The sequence below is a fragment of the Lutra lutra genome, chromosome 1 (assembly GCF_902655055.1).
Source record: "Lutra lutra chromosome 1, mLutLut1.2, whole genome shotgun sequence".
Lineage (NCBI taxonomy): Eukaryota > Metazoa > Chordata > Mammalia > Carnivora > Mustelidae > Lutra > Lutra lutra.
Genome location: NC_062278.1, coordinates 57,823,118 through 57,844,792, shown reverse-complemented (window position 1 = coordinate 57,844,792; position 21,675 = coordinate 57,823,118).

The following is a 21,675-nucleotide window of genomic DNA, read 5'->3' as shown; positions in this document are numbered from 1 at the left end:
ATATATTCAGACGACTAAACAAGAAAAACATGCAGCCAAGAATACTATATCCAGCTAGGCTATCATTGAAAATAGAAGGAGAGATTAAAAGCCTCCAGGACAAACAAAAACTAAAAGAATTTGCAAACACCAAACCAGCTCTACAGGAAATATTGAAAGGGGTCCTCTAAGTAAAGAGAGACCCTAAAAGTAGTATATCAAAAAGGAACAGAGACAATATACAATAACAGTCACCTTACAAGCAATACAATGGCACTAAATTCATATCTCTCAATAGTTACCCTGAATGTTAATGGGATAAATGCCCCAATCAAAAGACACAGGGTATCATAATGGATAAAAAAACAAAACCCATCAATATGCCTACAAGAAACTCATTTTATATCAGAAGACACCTCCAGATTTAAAGTGAGGGGGTGCAAAACAATGAACCATGCTAATGGACATCAGAAGAAAGCAGGAGTGGCAATCCTTATATCAGATCAATTAGATTTTAAGCCAAAGACTATAATAAGAGATGAGGAAGGACACTATATCATACTCAAAGGGTCTGTCCAACAAGAAGACCTAACAATTTTAAATATCTATGCCCCTAATGTGGGAGCAGACAACTATATAAACCAATTAATAACAAAATCAAAGAAACACATCAACAATAATACAATAATAGTAGGGGACTTTAACACTCCCCTCACTGAAATGGATGGATCATCTAAGCAAAAGATCAACAAGGAAATAAAGGCCTTAAATGACACACTGGACCAGATGGACATCACAGATATATTCAGAACATTTCATCCCAAAGCAACAGAATACACATTCTTCTCTAGTGCACATGGAACATTCTCCAGAATAGACCATATCCTGGGTCATAAATCAGTCTCAACCGGTACCAAAAGGTTGGGATCATTCCCTGCATATTTTCAGACCACAATGCTCTGAAGTTAGAACTCAATCACAAGAGGAAATTTGGAAAGAACCCAAATACATGGAGACTAAACAGCATCCTTCTAAAAAATTAATGGGTCAACCAGGAAATTAAAGAAGAATTTTAAAAATTCATGGAAACAAATGATAATGAAAACACAACGGTTCAAAATCTGTGGGACACAACAAAGGCAGTCCTGAGAGGAAAATATATAGCGTTACAATCCTTTTTCAAGAAACAAGAAAGGTCTCAAATACACATCCTAACCCTATACCTAAAGGAGCTGGAGAAAGAACAACAAAGAAAGACTAAACCCAGCAGGAGAAGAGAAATCATAAAGATCAGAGCAGAAATCAATGAAATAGAAACTAAAAAAACAATAGAACAAATCAACGAAACTAGGAGCTGTTCTTTGAAAGAATTAATAAGATTGAAAAACCCCTGGCCAGACTTATCAAAAAGAAAAGAGAAAGGAGGGGCATCTGGGTGGCTCAGTGGGTTAAAGCCTCTGCCTTCAGCTCAGGTCGTGATCCCAGAGTCCTGGGATCGAGCCCCGCATCGGGCTCTCTGCTCAGCAGGGAGCCTGCTTCCCTTCCTCTCTCTCTGCCTGTCTCTCTGCCTGTCTCTCTGCCTACTTGTGATCTCTGTCAAATAAAAAAATTTTTTTAAAAAATTTAAAAAAAAAAGAAAGAAAAGAGAAAGGACCCAAATAAATAAAATCATGAATGAAAGAGGAGAGCTCACAATGAACACCAAAGAAATACAGACAATTATAAGAACATACTAGAGCAACTCTATGCCAACAAATTTGACAATCTGGAAGAAATGGATACATTTCTAGAGACATATAAACTACCACAACTGAACCAGGAAGAAATAGAAAAGCTGAACAGACCCATAAACAGTAAGGAGATTGAAGCAGTCATCAAAAATCTCCAAACAAACAAAAGTCCAGAGCCAGATGGCTTCCCAGGGGAATTCTACCAAATATTTAAAGAAGAATTAATTCCTATTCTCCTGAAACTGTTCCAAAAAATAGAAATGGAAGGAAAACTTCCAAACTCATTTTATGAGGCCAGCATCACCTTGATCCCAAAACCAGACAAGGATCCCATCAAAAAAGAGAACTATAGACCAATATCCTTGATGAACACAGATGCAAAAATTCTCACCAAAATACTGGCCAATAGGGTCCAACAGTACATTAAAAGGATTATTCACCACAACCAAGTGGGATTTATTCCAGGGCTGCAAGGTTGGTTCAACATCCACAAATCAATCAATGTGATACAATACATTAATAAAAGAAAGAATAAGAACCATATGATACTCTCAATAGATCTGAAAAAGCATTTGACAAAGTACAGCATCCCTTCCTGATCAAAACTCTTCAAAGTGTAGGGATAGAGGGCACAATCCTCAAAATTATCAAAGCCATCTATGAAAAACCCACCGCAAATATCATTCTCAATGGAGAAAAGCTGAAAGCTTTTCCGCTAAGGTCAGGAACACGGCAAGGATGTCCGTTATCACCACCTTGTTCAACATAGTACTAGAAGCCTAGCCTCAGCAATTAGACAACGAAAAGAAATTAAAGGCATCCAAATTGGCAAAGAAGAAGTCAAACTATCACTCTTTGCAGATGATATGATACTATATGTGGAAAACCCAAAAGGCTCCACTCCAAAACTGCTAGAACTTGTACAGGAATTCAGTAAAGTGTCAGGATATAAAGTCAATGCACAGAAATCAGTTGCATTTCTTTACACTAACAACAAGACAGAAGAAAGAGAAATTGAGGAGTCAGTCCCATTTGCAATTGCACCCAAAACCATAAGATACCTAGGAATAAACCTAACCAAAGAGGCAAAGAATCTATACTCAGAAAACTATAAAGAACTCATGAAAGAAACTGAGGAAGACACAAAGAAATGGACAAATGTTCCATGTTCATGGATTGGAAGAACAAATATTGTGAAAATGTCTATTCTTCCTAAAGCAATCTACACATTTAATGTAATCCCTATCAAATTCCCATCCATTTTTTTTCAAAGAAATAGAACAAACAATCCTAAAATTTATATGGAACCAGAAAAGACCTCAAATAGCCTAAGGAATATTGAAAAAGAAAGCCAAAGTTGGTGGCATCACATTTCCAGACTTCAAGCTCTATTACAAAGCTGTCAACATCAAGACATTGTGGTACTGGCACAAAAACAGACACATAGTTCAATGGAACAGAATAGAGAGCCCAGAAATAGACCCTCAACTCTATGGTCAACTAATCGTCGACAAAGCAGGAAGGAATGTCCAATGGAAAAAAGACAGCCTCTTCAACAAATGGTGCTGGGACAATTGGACAGCCACATGCAGAAAAATGAAATTGGACTATTTCCTTACACCACTCACGAAAATAGATTCAAAATGGATGAAGGACCTCAATGTGAGAAAGGAATCCATCAAAATCCTTGAGGAGAACACAGGCAGCAACCTCTTTGACCTCAACCACAGCAACTTCTTCCTAGGAACATCATCAAAGACAACAGAAGCAAGGGCAAAAATGAACTATTGGGATTTCATCAAGATCAAAAGCTTTTGCACAGCAAAGGAAACAGTGAAAAAAAACAAAAGACAACTAACAGAATGGGAGAAGATATTTGCAAAGGACATATCAGATAAAGGGCTAGTATCCAAAATCTATAAAGAGCTTAGCAAACTCCACACCCAAAGAACAAATAATCCAATCAAGAAATGGGCAGAGGACATGAGCAGACATTTCTGCAAAGAAGACATCCAGATGGCCAACAGACACATGAAAAAGTGCTCCACATCACTCGGCATCAGGGAAATACAAATCAAAACCACAATGAGATACCACCTCACACAGCCAGAATAGCTAAAATTAACAAGTCAAGAAATGACAGATGCTGGCAAGGATGCGGAGAGTGGGGAACCCTCCTGCACTATTGGTGGGAATGCAAGCTTGTGCAACCACTCTGGAAAACAATGTGGAGGTTCCTCAAAAAACTGAAAATAGAGCTACCCTATGACCCAGCAATTGCACTACTGGGTGTATATCCTAAAGATACAAACATGGTGCTCTGAAGGGGCATGGTACCTGAATGTTTATAGCAGCAATGTCCACAATAGCCAAACTATGGAAAGAACCTAGATGTCCATCAACAGATGAATGGATAAAGAAGATGTGGTATATATACACAATGGAATACTATGCAGCCATCAAAAGAAATGAAATCTTGCCATTTGCGATGATGTGGATGGAACTAGAAGGTATTATGCTTAGCGAAATAAGTCAATCAGAGGAAGACAACTATCATATGATCTCCCTGATATGAGGAAGTGGAGATGCATGTGGGGGGGCTGGGGTGTAGGACAAGAAAAAATGAAAGATGGGATTGGGAGGGAGACGAACCATAAAAGACTCAATCTCAAAAAAGAGACTGAGGGTTGCTGGGGGGAGAGGGGATGGGAGAGGGTGGTGAGGGTATGGACATTGGGGAGGGTATGTGCTATGATGAGTGCTGTGAAATGTGTAAACCTGGCGATTCACAGACCTGTATCCCTGGGGATAAAAATACGTTATATGTTTATTTTTAAAAATTAATTAATTAATTAAAAAAAGAATTATAAAAATTATAGATGGCATTGAGAATTAAAATAAGAAAAACAAAAAAAGAATTATAAATGTGAGCGCGCACGCACGCACGCGCACACACACACACACACACACACATCTCACATACCTGAATTGTGTCCTGAAGAGCATATCTTCCACACCTGTTTATCAGAAGCCAAGCCACTCTATTATAGGCTATTCAAAAAATGGCTTTCCCTAAGAAAAATCAAAGATGAATAACTTAAAAAAAATACAAATTCTCAAGAGAATTTAATAATTTCCAGTAACTCATAGATAACTTTTCTTTCATAAGCAAAGATATCAATATGAATATATTCTGGATCTATGTCTAATGGTATTAATATTCATACTCTAAGTTGGAAAAGGTGTGTTTAAGTATTAATCTATTACTATAAAAAGCACATCTTCATTACAAATGTCTAGCCTTAAAATTGTCATTAGCAAACTAGCTTTTTTATTACAAACATAATAAGAATCTTCACTTTAATTTTAAATAAGCTCTATTCTGGATAACACATAACTTTTTATGAAGCTCATATTATTCTTAGTCCTTAAACTTGCATAAATTTCATAGATTAGAACATCAATTTTAAATTGGCAAATATGGTTAGGTTGCTAACTGAATGTGTCTAATTTGGCTTATAATTACAAGCATGTATTGTTCATTTTTCTAGAGTTATATTCAATTCAGTGAAATCTCAATTGTAAGCCAGTTGGATGCGCTGGTTATACACTCAGTCCCATCTAGTAAATGGTCTCCACAGACCTTCATTCGTCAGATATGCTGAGGGGAAACTTATATACGTATAAACTCTGTCAAGCGATGTACATCACCTGTGGCCTCACCAAGGGTCCTCCGACAAAAGTTACTTGAAGTCTCCAGAAAAGCCGGAGAGACCACTAATTCGCGTGTACCAGGGACAAGTGGGCGCCCAACTGCCCGAGGACACGCACTCGCCCGGGCTACGATAAGCGGCAGCGCCGCCACATTTTGCACTTGGAGAAAACCTGAAAGAGCTGGTGACACGGGCCAAAACTTAGGATCTCAGAAACGTGGAGCCTCAAGTGCAAGACGGGGCGTGACAAGCACTACAACGTGGCGCGCCTGCGCTTGGGCCGGCTGGTGCCAGCGATGTCCGCACATGCGCTCTGGGTCTCCGCTGGGCCTGAGCAATGACTGGGACCAGCACATCCCCCACCCCTCCAATCCCGTGTGTCCAGGCCAGCTCTGTCACGTCATAGACATGGGCTCGCACTGGCGGGCTGGAGCCGAGACTTCATAGCCAGAAGGCCTCCTTCTTTTCTGCCCCACTCGCCCTTCGGAGTACCGTGTAGCAGAATTATACTTAAAAATAACAATAATCATCATTAAAACACACACAGTTTTGTGATAGCTAGTCCCAATACCAAATTTCTGTATTATCCACCATAAAAAACATCAGTTCCTAAGATGTCAATGTACATGGTATTTCCAACTAAAATTGTTAAATGCAAGCAACAATACTTGTGAATGGTGTTTAAAAAAAAAAAATCTAGTTTGGAACAGTTCCCAATTTCAATTTGTAGTCACCTAAAGCCCTAAAATGACTTCAAATACAGTTGTAGAATGAGAATGGGAGTTAGAAATGCAGCTCACTAAGTAAAAATTTCATGGGCCTTTCTCTTCTTTATTCTGCTATTATATTGTCTCTTTTCTTGTGCCTCTATAGCCACCTGGAGTGCCTCAGGGCTTCTTGTTCTTTGAATTATGACAAAGAAATGTTCACCTCCAGCAGCTGGCCCTGGAAATAGACACACTGGAGAAGGATCTGAGGAGCAGAGAACTGGGCCATTTGCACCTAGCAAACAGGTTTTGTAATAATCCAAATTTGAATCAGGACTGGGAGGAGTAAGGGCAGGGTGGAAGGTTTGGAAGTTGGGGTTTGGGTGTTGGGGTTACAGCTCCTATACAAGCTGTAATTGCAAAGTTAAGTCCCATTATCATTTTCAGAAACTAACAAAGGACAGAAAGAAAATGTGAGCTAAATCACTAAATTCCCCCAGAGAGTCAAGTGTGAATATTCTGTGAAGTTTCCACTTTCAAATTTCATGTCAACATATAAAAACAAGAATGGATGCAAAGAAAGATAACTGTTTCCCTTTAGCATAGTAATGATGAAAAGAAACTACTGATAGTCTGGTCCCAAACAGCGCACGAAACATATCTGCAAAGCAAGACCAGTCACTATAACTGTCATTCATTTGGTTATTCAACAAGTATTTTTAACACTGCCTGCCTGGATACCATGACAAACAAGAAAGATACTCTTCTCTAATTTTCATGTAATCTATAGTGTAGTATGTGTGTCTTGGTTGGGGACAGAGGTGGGGATTAATCAAATAATTTACTCACTCACTGAACTAATATTTAATAATAATATGACTACATAATAATAATAATAATAATAAATGACTACAATATGCCAGTGAACACATCTGGCAATGAACACATCTCATTACTTTGGGATGGCTCATATTCTAATGAGAGAAACAATAAATAAACAAATAATATTTAAGGCATTGGCAAATCCTATGAGAAAAATACAAAGCAAAGGAGTGATAAGAGTATTTTGAGTTCATGTCTAAGTGCATGCTGTTTAAGATTAAGATTTGGTGGTTTAGGATAGGCTCCTCTATGATAGTGGTATTTCAGCACAAGTCTGAGTAAAATGAGAAAATGTGTCATGGGAATACATAAGGAAGAACCATTTTAAGCAGAGAAATGCCCTGAGTTGGAAATGTGCTTACAAGTTTAAAGAATATCATAATTGACAAATTTATTGAGCACAAAATTTATTGAGCTCTGACTCCATGCCAAGAACCAAAGGCCCAAAATAAGCAAAATCAAGTCCTAGCCCTCAAGGGGAACTACTGTCCCTCAAAGATTAAAATAAAAACAGATACAAACACCCACCCTAATCAACTCCAAAGTAGTTGCAATAATTGTCTTGGAAAATCTCTGATAAAGTAAACATATGGAATGAATATTATTAAGGGGTACAAGAGATTGGAGTCAGCACAACTGGTCAGTACTAAGGGAATGCCATGACCATCAAAGGCAAAAAGTATTCCCAGATATAAATGTCATCAGTGAGAGGAGCGGAGAAGAGGTATGGGTCTGAAAGGAGGAGAATATATACATTTTTAGAAAAGATATAATGACTAAAAAGGTACTATTACCTCCAATTAGAAATTAATTCATTAATTAATAGAGGCAGAGTTCGTTAAAATGGTGTCATATAAACACTAGTGATCCACTGGCTAAAAATCACACCAAGTGTTTATATATGTTTATATATATATTTACATATATATGTATATATATATAGTCATATACATAGTCAATAACTGGTATCTTCAATGTGGTATCTTTAAAGCAAACAAAATCACTTAAAATAATCCTTCCCAAGTTTTGTTTTTAATGATCCAAATCATACAGCTTTATGCTACAAATAAACTACTCTGGGCATTTTAAATAATTTTATCAGAAGTTCTTCTATTGCTGGGTTAACTAAGTAATCTATCACCTTCTAAGAAAATGGAAGGTTTTCTTAATGGAAGGTGGTCATAATCTATTACCAGGGGCGCCTGGGTAGCTCAGTTGGTTAAGCAACTCTCTTTCACTCAGGTCAAGATCTCAGGGTCCTGGGATAGAGCCCTGCATCCTAGTTAGGCTCCCTGCTAGGCAGAGCACCTACCTCTCCCTCTCCATCTGCCCCTCCCCCAGCCCATGCCCTCTCTCTCTCTCAAATCAGTAAACAAAACCTTAAAATAAATAAATAAAAATAATAAATAAATACATAACATATTATCAAGGGTAATATCTTTGCCACATGCATGTACAAACACAGGTTCAGGCATGTCAATAGATGTGATGTACAGGGCGACTGACCATGCTGAAGCTATCTCTGGGGCAAGCTTTTGTGCAAGGGCAGTAAAAATAAGTAGAGTGGAAAAAATTGATTCCAGATCTTCTATGAAAATTATTTCATCAATTTTAAAAATTAAGCCATAGATAATTTATAACATCCTCAATATTTTTTATTCTTTGTCAGTTTGGTTGGGTTAAAGTTCAATATGTCTGAGATTTATTGTGATTAAAAATATATTCTGAGTCATTTCTGAAGAACAGCTGACATCCTTTAAGAACTGTAACTACCAAAAAAAAAAAAAAAAAAAAGGAAGCAAAAGAAAACCCCCCTAGGTAGGTTACAAATTTAATCAAACTACAACAAAGCCAAGGGCAGGAATTGCAAATCCATACTTTCTAAAATTCAGAGATTTACACTCAGCTACACTTTTGAATTACCAGCGGTTTACTGCCCCAGTCTTAAGAAGTTCACCCACACCCTCGGCCTTTATTTATATACTTAACCCAGAGAAGGACAAATAAAAATCAAATGGTCAAGTGCCTACTACGTGCCAAGTCCTGTGTGAGATATTCCATGGACTTTTCACGTATTAAAGGCTTATAACAAAATAGCCTCAAAAGATGATTTTTGACAAACTTGTTCACCTGCTGTTCTAGCTTGAGCTACTCTCAGAAATAATATCCAAGGAAAGAGAATAAACCAGAAACATCATGACCCTAATCATCTACTCTCAGATCTTGCAATTGCAAGTAAGTAGCCTGTTAGGGGCAAATTCAATGTCTTCCTTGCAGTCAAAAGCCCTACAGCCAAGTATGTGTCTTCCTTAGGAACATTTATATAGAGGTTCGAGTTCACAAAGTATGAACAATTATGAAAGATCTCAGTATTTATATTTGATACCCATGTTTATAAATGCAACTACTCTCATGTACACACATATGCTTGCACCATCAACATTATTCATTCTGAACATTTATAGAATTTTTTCTCCATCTAAATCTCTTGATAAACAAAAATGGTTGGCTGAAGTGGCTGAACGATGGTAAGAAAACCTATGTCAGTCACATTGTGAGATGATCCGTAAGCATAACAACAAATTAGGAGATTCCTGGGGAACTTTCCAAAATGTCACTGAAGAAAAGCTTTTGGTAGATTCTGAACTGTTAATTTTCTCTTCTTTTTGAGTAATTATGGGTCTATCAGCTGAAAGTGAGTTACAGAATGTCCTTTGATCAGTCAAGTATTGTGATGCAGTCAACCACTAGGCCAGGTGCTCCTGCTGTAAAACCAATAGGGTTCTCTGAAAACAGTAAGAATAAGAATTTAATACAAAAATTTAATACAAAAAAAACCTTATTATAAAAGTATACTTCTCATAAATGCAAATACTTGTAAGTCAAATATGTTTTGTTATATTACAAATATTACAAATATTTTTTACTTACACAAATACAAATATTTCCCAAGTAATAAAATTGAAGATATTTTTCTGAGAGTATAAATAAAAATGAAGACTATAGTAAATCTTTAAAATCTCTCATTTTTAAAATATTTTTTAAATGTTTAAAACATTTACTATCTTTGAAACAATTACATTTCTAGGAATTTATTCTAAGAAAATAATTAGAATTCTATTCAAATTAGGACTTTTTCTGAGCATTATTTATAACAATTAAATTGTACCAGTAGCCTAAATATTTCTCACTAACAGATGATTTGTAAATTATAGCAAATGCATCTAATGGGTTATTATTCATTTTTGAAATATCATGCCTTCAAATAACTTTTAATATCTTAGAAAAATATTCATGGTAAATGTTAAATAAAAAAGTAAAATATAAGATAGTACATATATTTTTCAACATTTCATATGCATAAATGCAGAAAAGAGGACTAAGAAAGGAATAAGTTAAAATGGCATCTGTGCTTCTCTATGAATAGCAAAATTATATAATTTCCTTTTTGTGCTATTGTGTATTTTACCCGTTTCCTATGATAAACATGTAATACTTAAAAAAAATATGCATTTATTTAAGTTATCTCTACATCCAACATGTGGCTCAAACCTCTGATCCCAAGATCAAGAGTTGCACACTCTACCCTCTGAGCCAGCCAGGCACCCCAAACCCATAATACTTTTATTCAAACATAAATATGTTTTTCTTTTTTTTTAAGATTTTATAAACATAAATAGATTTTTTTAAAAATAATTGTTTATTTAACTAATCTCTGCATTCAATGTGAGACTCAAACTCATGACCCCAAGATCAGGAGTCACATGCTCTTCCAACTGAGCCACACACCCCAAGATATGTTTTTTTAAAGCAACCAGGCAGGAGGACACTTTTCGAGATTTTGGGTATGTTTATAGTATAGACTGTGGTGATGATTTCAAGGGTGTATATATTTATCTCCAAACTCATCAATTTATATATATCAAATATGTACAGTTTTTGTATGTCACTCATACCTCGATAAAGTGATTTTTATTTAAAAATATGTTATTTTTTTAATTTCCTTTCAATATTCCAGAATTCATTGTTTATGCATCACACCCAGTGCTCCATGCAATACGTGCCCTCCATAATACCCACCACCAGGCTCACCCAACCCCACCCTCCTTCCCTTCAAAACCCTCAGTTTGTTTCTCAGAGTCCACAGTCTCTCTTGGCTCATCTCCCCCTCCAATTTTTCCCCCATCTCAGAAAAGAACATGCAGCCAAGAATAATTTATCCATCAATGCTGACATTCAAAATGGATGGAGAAATAAAGAGCTTCCAAGACCAGCAAGGTTTAAAAGAGTATGTGACCACCAAGCCAGCACTACAAGAAATATTCAGGGGGGGTTCCATAAAAGAAGAAAGAACCCAAGAGTGTCTTAGAACAGAAATTTATAGAAACAATCTAGAGAAACAAGGACTTCACAGGCAACACAATGTCAATAAAAACGTATCTCTCAATAATCACCCTCAACGTGAACAGCCTAAACGCTCTCATAAAAATACGTTATTTTAAGTTGTTTATTTTGTCTAAGTCTTCCCAATACACAAAATTTCATAAGCAGTAAGAACTATATTCAAAAATATCTTGAAACTGAATTCAGAAAATATCATTCTAAAAAATTATATGCTAAATGCTATGAGCCAACTACTATTTCCTTTCTTTTTTTTTTTTAAGATTTATTTATTCACTTGAGAGAGAGAAAGAGAGCACAAGTGGGAGGGGCAGAGGGAAGAGACAGAGAGAATCTCAAGCTGACTCCATGCTGAGCATAGACCAGGAGACAGGGCTCAATCTCACAACACTGAGATCACGACCTGAGCTAAAACCAAGACACAGACACTTAACTAACTGTGCTGTCCAAGGGCACCTACTATTTCTTCTTCTTTTTTTTTTTAATAGATTTTATTTTAGAGAGAGAGAGAGAGTGGGAGAGAGAGAGAGAGAGAACAAGCAGGGGGACAGTGGGAGAAGCAGACTGCCTGTTGAGCAGGGAACCTGACCCCAGGACCCTGGGAGCATGACCTGAGCCAAAGGCAGACACCTAACCAACTAAGCCACCCAGGTGCCCCAACTACTGTTTCTTATAATTGTTTTGGTAATCGGTTTTAAATGTAAGCAGTTAGACTCTAAGGGATTATGTTCAATTGTTCTTTGTTTTATGACAATGATGATGTGATTAGTTTTTTCTTCTCTGCAGTTTGTTTTTTCCTTTCCCTCAGCATATTATCAGTAATCATTAACCACGATTAGCTAGCTGTTTAATTTATTTACTTAAGATGCAGTTGCCAGGGGCGCCTGGATGGCTCAGTGGGTTAAAGCCTCTGCCTTCAGCTCAGGTCATGATCCCAGGGTCCTGGGATCGAGCCCTACATTGGGTTCTCTGCTCAGAGGGGAGCCTGCCTCCCACTCCCTCTCTACCTGCCTCTCTGCCTACTTGTGATGTCTCTCTCTCTGTCAAATAAATAAACAAAGTCTTAAAAAAAAAAAAAAAGATGCAGTTGCCATTTAATTATGAAGTAAATGCCTGTACCACATTACTACAGCAACATTTTCCAAAGTGATATCTATGAGAAAAGAAGTACCATTATCAAACAAGTTTAGAAAACACGGCTTAACATTTCCCACCACTTTCCAATTGGAAAGTCATATCTCAATTTTTTTTAAGATTTTTTTTTTTTAAGAGAGAGAGAGCACGTGCGCACAAGCCAGGGGGAGGGGCAGAGGGGGAAGCAGACTCCCCACTGAGCAGGGAACCCAAGGAAGGGACTCAATCCCAGGACCCCAGGATCATGATCTGAGCCAAAGGCAGACGTTTAACTGACTAAGCCACCCATGTGTCCAGAAAGTCATAATTTAATCATGGATATTTCTTGAGAGGTGCTGTTGTATAAGAACCTGCTTCTTGGGGCGCCTGGGTGGCTCAGTGGGTTAAGCCTCTGCCTTCGGCTCAGGTCATGATCCCAGGGTCTTGGAATCGAGCCCCACGTCAGGCCCTCTGCTCAGCGGGGAGCCTGCTTCCTCCTCTCTCTCTGCCTGCCTCTCTGCCTGCTTGTAATTTCTGTCGGGTAAATAAATAAATTTAAAAAAAAAAAAAAAAAAGAACCTGCTTCTTTATACTAAATCCACTCTTCCTCAAACTTATTTTTTATAGAATCCTTTCCCAGAATTTATCTTTTAGTAACCTAAGGAACTAATGTTTGGGAACAAACTTTAATTTGTAAAAGAATTACAGGGATAGTTTAAAATTCATAATCTGATCTAGTAAGTCAAGGGTGAAGCCTGAGATTCTGCATTTCTTACAAGCAGCATTTCTTACATTTCCTGCATGTCTGCTCACCATACTTTGAGCCTTAATACTATAAAGAACATACTTATGGAACAGAAAAAGCTTGAAATGTGTCTTACAGCCACCTACCCACACACTCCTATTTTTCTCTGTGAACCATCATTCTTTCGTCAGACACCATGTGAGGCATGTTATCAAATGAGTACCAAAGAGAAGCTTCAAGAATTAGATGTCTGAAAAGATAACAGCTTTGTTTTAGAGAAATGCTTATGTTATCTTTCCACCAGGGCTAATTTATAGTCTGAACATCCGGATTTACACTGTGTTACTGAATGAAAGATTAACATTGAATGCCTGTGGCCTAGGCTAGCCCCTCAGCTGTAACAAATATAAATGGCAGCTCATTTGCATGGAACACCTTCTTTAGTGTTAGCATTTCTCCTCCTTTGAGGAGTTCATCACTGCCTTGCTCTGTTATCTTTTAGACCAAGAGTGAACTCTTGCTAATTCCCTAAAGTCATGTAAATTGTCTTTAAAAAATGTCAGAGATTAAAAGACATAAATCATTCTTCAAATGAAGTAGTAAAGGGAATTACATCACTTAAATTTCACTTTTTCTAAGGCAGTGGTCTCAACCAGGGGCAATCTCCTACCCCAGGGGACACCTGGCAATGTCTGGTGACATCTTTGGTTGTCATGCTGGGGAGGAGGGTGCTATTGGAATCTAGTGGGTAGAGGTCAGGGGTGCTGCTAAACACTGTACAATGAGCAGGATAGTCATTCCATCACAGCAATGAACTCTCCAGCCCAAAAGATCAATAATGTTGAGGCTGAGATACCTTGCTTTAAGAACCTGTGCTATTGGGGCGCCTGGGTGGCTCAGTGGGTTAAGCCGCTGCCTTCGGCTCAGGTCATGATCCCAGGTCCTGGGTTCGAGCCCCACATCGGGCTTTCTGCTCAGCAGGGAGCCTGCTTCCTCCTCTCTCTCTGCCTGCCTCTCTGCTTACTTGTGATTTCTCTCTGTCAAATAAATAAATAAAAATCTTAAAAAAAAAAAAAAAGAACCTGTGCTATTTTTAATACTGCCTTTGATTTGATACAGGACATGGACTGGAAAACTAGAAAGAATATGCCAAATCCCAGACCACTTCTTACCAGCAGCATATTCAATGCTGATTAGCAAATCACAGTGAAGAGAAGAAACTGTATAGGTTGCTAGCTCTCTGGAGAAAATGAAGACACTGAGGTTGAGCACTGAAAACTCCAGTCGTCATAGTCACATCACAGGGAAGGAGTTGGAGTACTAATGAACTATTCTCTAATTATACTTGGTCAATGTACTACTTTTTTTGTATATATGTTTGGTTGTTATAAACCAGAGAAGAGGCTAAGATTTCCCAGGACTCATTTAGAAAAACCAGTTTCCAAATGATGCATAGATGGGTGGAAAGTGGCAGTCCTCACATTTTGAGGCTGACGGTGGGAGCTTAACCTTCTTGTTCATAAAGAACTGATCTGAAGATTAAAAAGTGAGATAATATATGGTGATAATGAATTCCTTCCTGCCCAAATGTCCTTGTTATTCCACATGCTGATGTCCACCAATTTCAAGTCTCCCAGCCCCAACATTACAATTACTTTAAGAATGTCAGGTATGCACTCAGTGTAAAGAGAAAGTGGAAAAGGAGAGGGGCAGGGAGGAGCCAGGAATACGCAGAAAGAGGAAAAGTGGTCAGAGAAATCTATAGCCTGGTACAGATTGAGAACATGCTTCAAAGCGCAAGGGAATTGAGTAGAATAGCACATGGAGATTTCACCACGTGGCCAAATGGAATGTCCCATAGGATCAGGCAATTCTCTATGAACTTTTCACTACCATGAGTTCAGAAACTCAGAGTTGGGAGTATGTTTATGGGGGAGGTGCAGATGAAATGCAATTTTTATATATACACTGAGCAACCAAATTACCATGTTGTATCTCAATTTTATCAACGCACAACCACTAGAGTGACAAGAGGAGGCGTGTTATTTAGAAACTTTTTTTTTAATTTAACTAATTAATGGGTTTATAAAAATAAATGGAAAAAGTTGTTAATAGTGGGTTGTCTGAAATGTAAATTATATCAATTTGAAAGTGAAGAATAATTGGACATGGTAGCATCTGCAGATACATGACAGGATTCAAAATGCACTATATTTGTAAAAATTGGGGCACCTGGTAGCTCACCAGGTTAAAGCCTCTGCCTTCATTTAGGGTCATGATCCCAGGGTCCTGGGATCAAGCCCCACATAAGGCTCTCTGCTCAGTGGGGAGCCTGCTTCCTCCTCTCTCTCTCTCTGCCTGCCTCTCTGCCTACTTGTGATCTCTGTCTGTCAAATAAATGAATAAAATCTTTAAATACACACACACACACACACGCGTGTGTGTGTGTGTGTGTGTGTGTATACATATATTTGTAAAAATTACCATAGCTATGGCTGGGGAGCAGTACTGTCCCAGTAGATTCCTTGAAATTTAGAATATGGAGGTTTGAAGTGAAGAGCAATTGAATACAGTAGTATCTGTATTCAGCTAAATGACAGATTCAGAGCGTTAATAGGGTTTAAGCTTTAACCCATCTGAAATGGTAGAGGTGGTAATGCTGTGTGCCAGGACAGCCGGCAATTGCTGGAAATGCTGTTAAAATCAGGGAAAACCAGGAGCTCTGGGCACAATAGTGAAAGACTGAAGTAATTTCAAGAAAGAGAGTAGAGGCCAAAAAATGAGGCCATACTAAAAAAGGATAGGAGTCAGTATGTGCATGATGATCAAATAGGGTCCAGTATGGTGGGAGTCATGAATATACCATGGATTGGAGCATAAGATTGAAAGGAAAAATCTTAAAATGCCTACCAGTCTCAGTAAAAAGCATTTTAGGGTTGATAACTGAATCTATTACTATAGAGGGCAATATGGTTCATGGATCACCTGCATCAGAAGAATTATCTGGATACATATTTAAAATAGAGATATATGAGTCCCACAACAGATCTGAGTCAGAAACTCCCTACCATGTACAAGAAAAGGCTTTTACGAGTTTCCAGCATGACTGAGGTGCACACTCAAGATTAAGATACACTGCACCCAAGATGAGGAAGACTATAAAGTTGTCTATGTGTCACAGATCCACATTCAAGCTGGTCAAGGACAGAGCTGGAAAGGGATCTGCAGCCTCTACCTACAGGGCACTACCCAGATTATTCATTGTTACCATCAAGATCCTCCCAGGAGTCTGATGGGACCATACATTAAACAAGGGAGTTCCTGAATTTATTTCTTGTTTCTACTACCATTACAGTAAGATGTAATATGAATTTGAAAGTCTCACATAAAAATTAGCACACCAGAGGCGCCTGGTTGGCTCAGTGGGTTAAAGCCTCTGTCTTCAGCTCAGGTCATGATCCCAGGGTCCTGGGATCGAGCTCTGCATCGGGCTCTCTGCTCAGCGGGGAGTCTGCTTCCTCCTCTCTCTGAGTCTGCTTCCTCCTCTCTCTCTGCCCGCTTCTCTGCCTACTTGTGATCTCTGTCAAAAAAATAAATAAAATCTTTAAAAAAAAATTAGCACACCATTTTAGAGGTTGTATTAATTTAGTGAGGTGAGAACATGACTTGATTTCATAAGGTTTATTTTCCTCAAAAAATAAAAGTCTGGGAGCACCTGGGTGACTCGGTGGGTAAAGTGTTCGACTCTCGGTTTTGGCTCAGGTCAGGATCTCAGGGTCATGAGATGGAGCCCTGTGTCACCAGGCTCTTCACTCAGTGGGGAGACTGCTTAAGGTTCTCTCTCTCCCTGTCCCTCTGTTCCCCACATCTCCCGGGCATGGGCACTTTCTCTCTCTCTCAGAAAAAAAAGAAAAACAAAATAAAAGTCTGGAATATAGGCTATTTTCTGGGTTTAAAAAAAAAATCTTATGTGTTTTTTCATTCCCCAGATAGACTGTAAATTTCTTGAGGTCAAGAATATGCTAATATTTCTCTACACTCAAGTACAGTGTTCACTAAATACTTATTTGAAAGAATTAATAGAGTATTAGAGAAAAATACAGAAAAAGATACCTGGTTAAAAAATAACATAAAATAATTAAACACTACTTTTATGTGATTACCTTTTTATTGAAGTAAAATTAACTTACAGTGTTACATTAATTTCAGGTGTATAAACAGAATGATTCAATAATTCTCTATATTATTCACAGCTCACCACAGAAGTACAGTCACCATCTGTCACTATAAAATATTATAATCTTACTGATTATATTCCTTATACTGTAGTTTCCTCTCCACAACTTATTTATTTTGTAACTAGAAGTTTGTACCTCTTAACCCCCTTCACCTTTTTTGCCCACCCCCACACACACTTGAACAAGAACCAGTTAAACACTGGAAAAATAGCTCCATTCAAAAGTATAACAAGAAAAGCAGACCAAAGAAGAAGAAGAAGAAAAAGAAAAAAAAATTAAGAGAGACAAGAAGTATTCAGAACCTAAATGAAGAAAAACTCAACATTCTACTGAGAAGCATAAAAAAAAAATAAATAAAAGCATACATCTTATTCTTACTAAGACATAGTACTAAAAGGTCATTAATTTTTTCAATTCCAATAAAAACTACAAATATGTCCCCCCCCTTCTTCAATATCTAAGAAATATTTTTATTGTGGTCAAATATATATAACATAAAATTCACCATTTTAAGCCTTTTTATGTGTACAGTTCAACAGCATTAAGTACATTAGCATTCCTGCTCAACCATCACTCCCATCCATCTCCAGAACTTTTTATTTTCTCACACCAAAACTCTGTATCCCAAACACTAATTCTCTGTTCCTCCCACCCTCCAACCCTGACAAACACCATTCTACTTTATTTATGAATTTGACTACTCTAGGTACCTCATTTAAGTGGAATCATTTAATACTTGTGTTTTTGTCACTGATTTATTTCACTTTGCATAATATCTTCAAGGTTCACCTATGTGGTAGCATGTGTCAGGATTTCCTTCCTTCTTAGGGCTGAATAATATTCCATTGTATGTAAATGGAAAATTTTGTTTATCCATCTGTCAATGTACATTTGGGTAGTTTTATTTTGTACACTTTGTGTCTTATGAATAATTTTGTACACTTTGTGTCTTATGAATAATTTTGCTAATAAGTAACAGTATACAAAATTTGAGCCTTGGCTTTCAATTCTTTTGGGTGTATACCCAGAAGTGGAATTTCTAGATCATATGCTATTTCTATTAATTTCAGATTACTCAATTTAATTTTTTTAGGAAATATCAGATCATTTCCCAATGACTGCACCACTTTATATTCCCAAAAGAAGTGCTCAAGTTTTCCAATTTCTCCACATCCTTGCCAACATTTGTCATTTTCTGGTTTTTAATAATAGCCATCCTAATGGATGCTAAGTGATGTCTTACTTTGATTTTTATTTGCTTTTTCCCTTTGATTAGCAATGTTGAGCATCTTTTCACATGCTTAGTGATTATTAGCATATTCCCTTAAAGAAATAGCTGTTCACGTCTTTTGCCCATATTTAAATTGAGTTGTTTGTTTTTGTTGAGTTGTAGAAGTTCTTTCTATATTCTGGACATTGATCTTATCAAATATATGATTTGCCAATATTTTCTCCCATTCCATGAGTTGCTTTTTCACTCTGTTGATGGTGTCATTTGATGCAAAAAATCTTTAATTTTCAGAAAGAACAACTTACCTGTTTTTTCATTTGTTGCCTGTGTTTTTGATGCTCCATCTTTTTTTTTTTTCTTCTCTAATTGACTAACTAATTCTAAAGTTCATTTGCAAAAGTACACATTAAAGAATACCTGGGACATTTCTGAAAAAGAATATTAATAGGGGAATAGTCTTCCCTCATAATAAAATATATTCTAAAATACCCTTATGTTGGTCCATAAATAGACACATCAGGGAAGTATGGTAGAGAATTTCAAAATAAATCCCTGTATAATTAGGAATTTAATAAATTACAAGTATACCATTTCAAATCAACAATCAGTGTTGAGAAAACTGGCTGGTCATTTAGAAAAGACTGAAATCTGACGTCATATCTTTTGTTCAAATGAATTTCAAAATGAATTTTAGATTAATCAATGAATTAAATGTAAAAATTGATTTAGATGTAAAACTTGAAACCAAAAGATTAATGAAAAAATCAAAAGAGGTTATATTTATAATATAATAAAGAGAATGATTTTCCCAGGTTAATCATGAAAACGAAAACCTATGTTGAAAATTTTTGCTACATAGAAATTTAAAAATCTACAAAGACTTCTGCTTTCAGTAACCAGATGAAACCTCTTGTTGAAAACAAGAATAAAAGCTCACCACAATATAGTCAGCAACTGTTTGAAGACAATGGAGATTTTAATTTTTTAAAAGGTTTATTTATTTGAGAGAGAAAGAAAAAGGGCACAGAGGAAGAGGGACAGGGACAAGCAGACTCCCCACCGAGCACAAAGCCTGATAGGAGGCTCAATCCCAGGACCCTGAGGTCAGGACCTCAGCCAAAGGCAGATGCTTAACTGACTGAGCCATCCAGGTGCCCTGACAATGGAGATTTTAGATTGCAGGCAATATTTGAGGAATTATAATCACTGAAAGCAGGGTAACAAAAAATAATGTTCATATTCAAACTTGCTTGATAAACTTCATATTCAAACTGACATTTCGCCTCAGGATATTTTCTGATTTTCTGCATATGAGGGAGTGGAGAATAGCATTGAAGCAGAAAGCAGCAGTCAACCTGACCTAGAGGTACATGTTACAGCATACAACATAAACGTATGAGACTTGAAGAATAAAATCCAGAAGAGGGATCTTGGAGATATAAGCCCAAAATCCAACTACACATTTCCCTCCAAACATTGGCTGATTCTCAAGTGCCATATGTGCAGGATAAAATCCCAAAAATCCATCAGAAAAGAGCAGGTAGGAAGCTGAAAACTGAGCAGAGATTACCATAGCCATGGAGACAGGGGTTGGAACTCAAGCCTTTGAGATGGAGACTTTAATGAGTCCCCAGGCTTTTTCAGTTAAGAACCAAAAAGGGTCACACTTAGCAGTAAGGACATATGCTACAACAAGGGAAGAGCAAACTACAACCTACAGACCAAAGATGGCCTACTGCCTATTTTTGTATGTCCTTAGAGCTAAGTATGGTTTTCACATGTTTGTATGGTTAAAAATAAGCAAACCAGAAGTACCATTACATAATACTGAAAATCAAATGAGATTCAAATTTTAATGTCAGTAAGTTTTATTTAAACATAGCCAAGTTCATTCACTAAATATTATCTATGATTATTTTTCCCGTACAACAGTAATGTGGAATAGTTGTAGCAAAGATCGTGAGATCCACAAAATCTAAAACATTTACTATCTGGTTCTTTACAAAAATTTGTTGATCCCTGCACTAGAAGTAAGAGCAAAATCAGAATAAATCAGCCCTAATAAGCTTGAAATCAACCTTCACCAGGACCAATATGTTCTTCCAGAATACAGTGTAAGCCTCATTGAAAAGAGATAACATTATGCAGAAACTCTATAACTTATTACACATAATGTAATGTCTAGTATCCAATATAGATTTAAAAGGTCTATTGACAAAAAAGAAGTATGAAGTGACCAAAAGCCAAGAAAAATAAATAAAAGGAAACACAAATCCATGAGGTCATTTAAATATTGAAATTATAAAAAAAAACTTAGAAAATCTATGACTAACAGAGTCAAGAAAATAGAGGAAAAGATAAAGAATTTTAACACAGATCTGGATTCTAAAGGATAAAAAATCAAATGAAAATTTTAGAATCTGAAAGCATTACAACTAAAATTGAGAATTGAAAATACAGGATTAGCAGCAGCAGGCTGGACCTTAAAGAACAGAGGAGTGATAACTAGAAAGCAGAATTAAGTGAAGAAGTATAAAAGAGGGAAAATTAAAAAAAAAAAAAAAGAGCAAAAGAGACATGGTAGAAAACTTTAATTATTCATAGTCCCAGAAGTAAAGGAGAGAAGTAATGAGAAAGAAGAAATATTAAAAAGAAGTCTTTACCACTGACAAAGGACATCTAACTACATTTTTCAAAAATCTCTACAAACCTCAAATACATTACAGTTAGCCTACTGAAAACCAAATGGAAAGAGAAAACCTTCAGAGAAAGAAAACATGCTGTTTTCAAAGGAGAAAAATAAATTGAATTTTCAGTAAAAACATAGTGACATATTTAAAGTACTAAAAGGAACTTGGCTAGGACCAGGACCAAGATGATGGAGGAGTAGGAGACCTAAATTTCATCTGGTCCCAGGAATTCAGCTAGATAGTTAT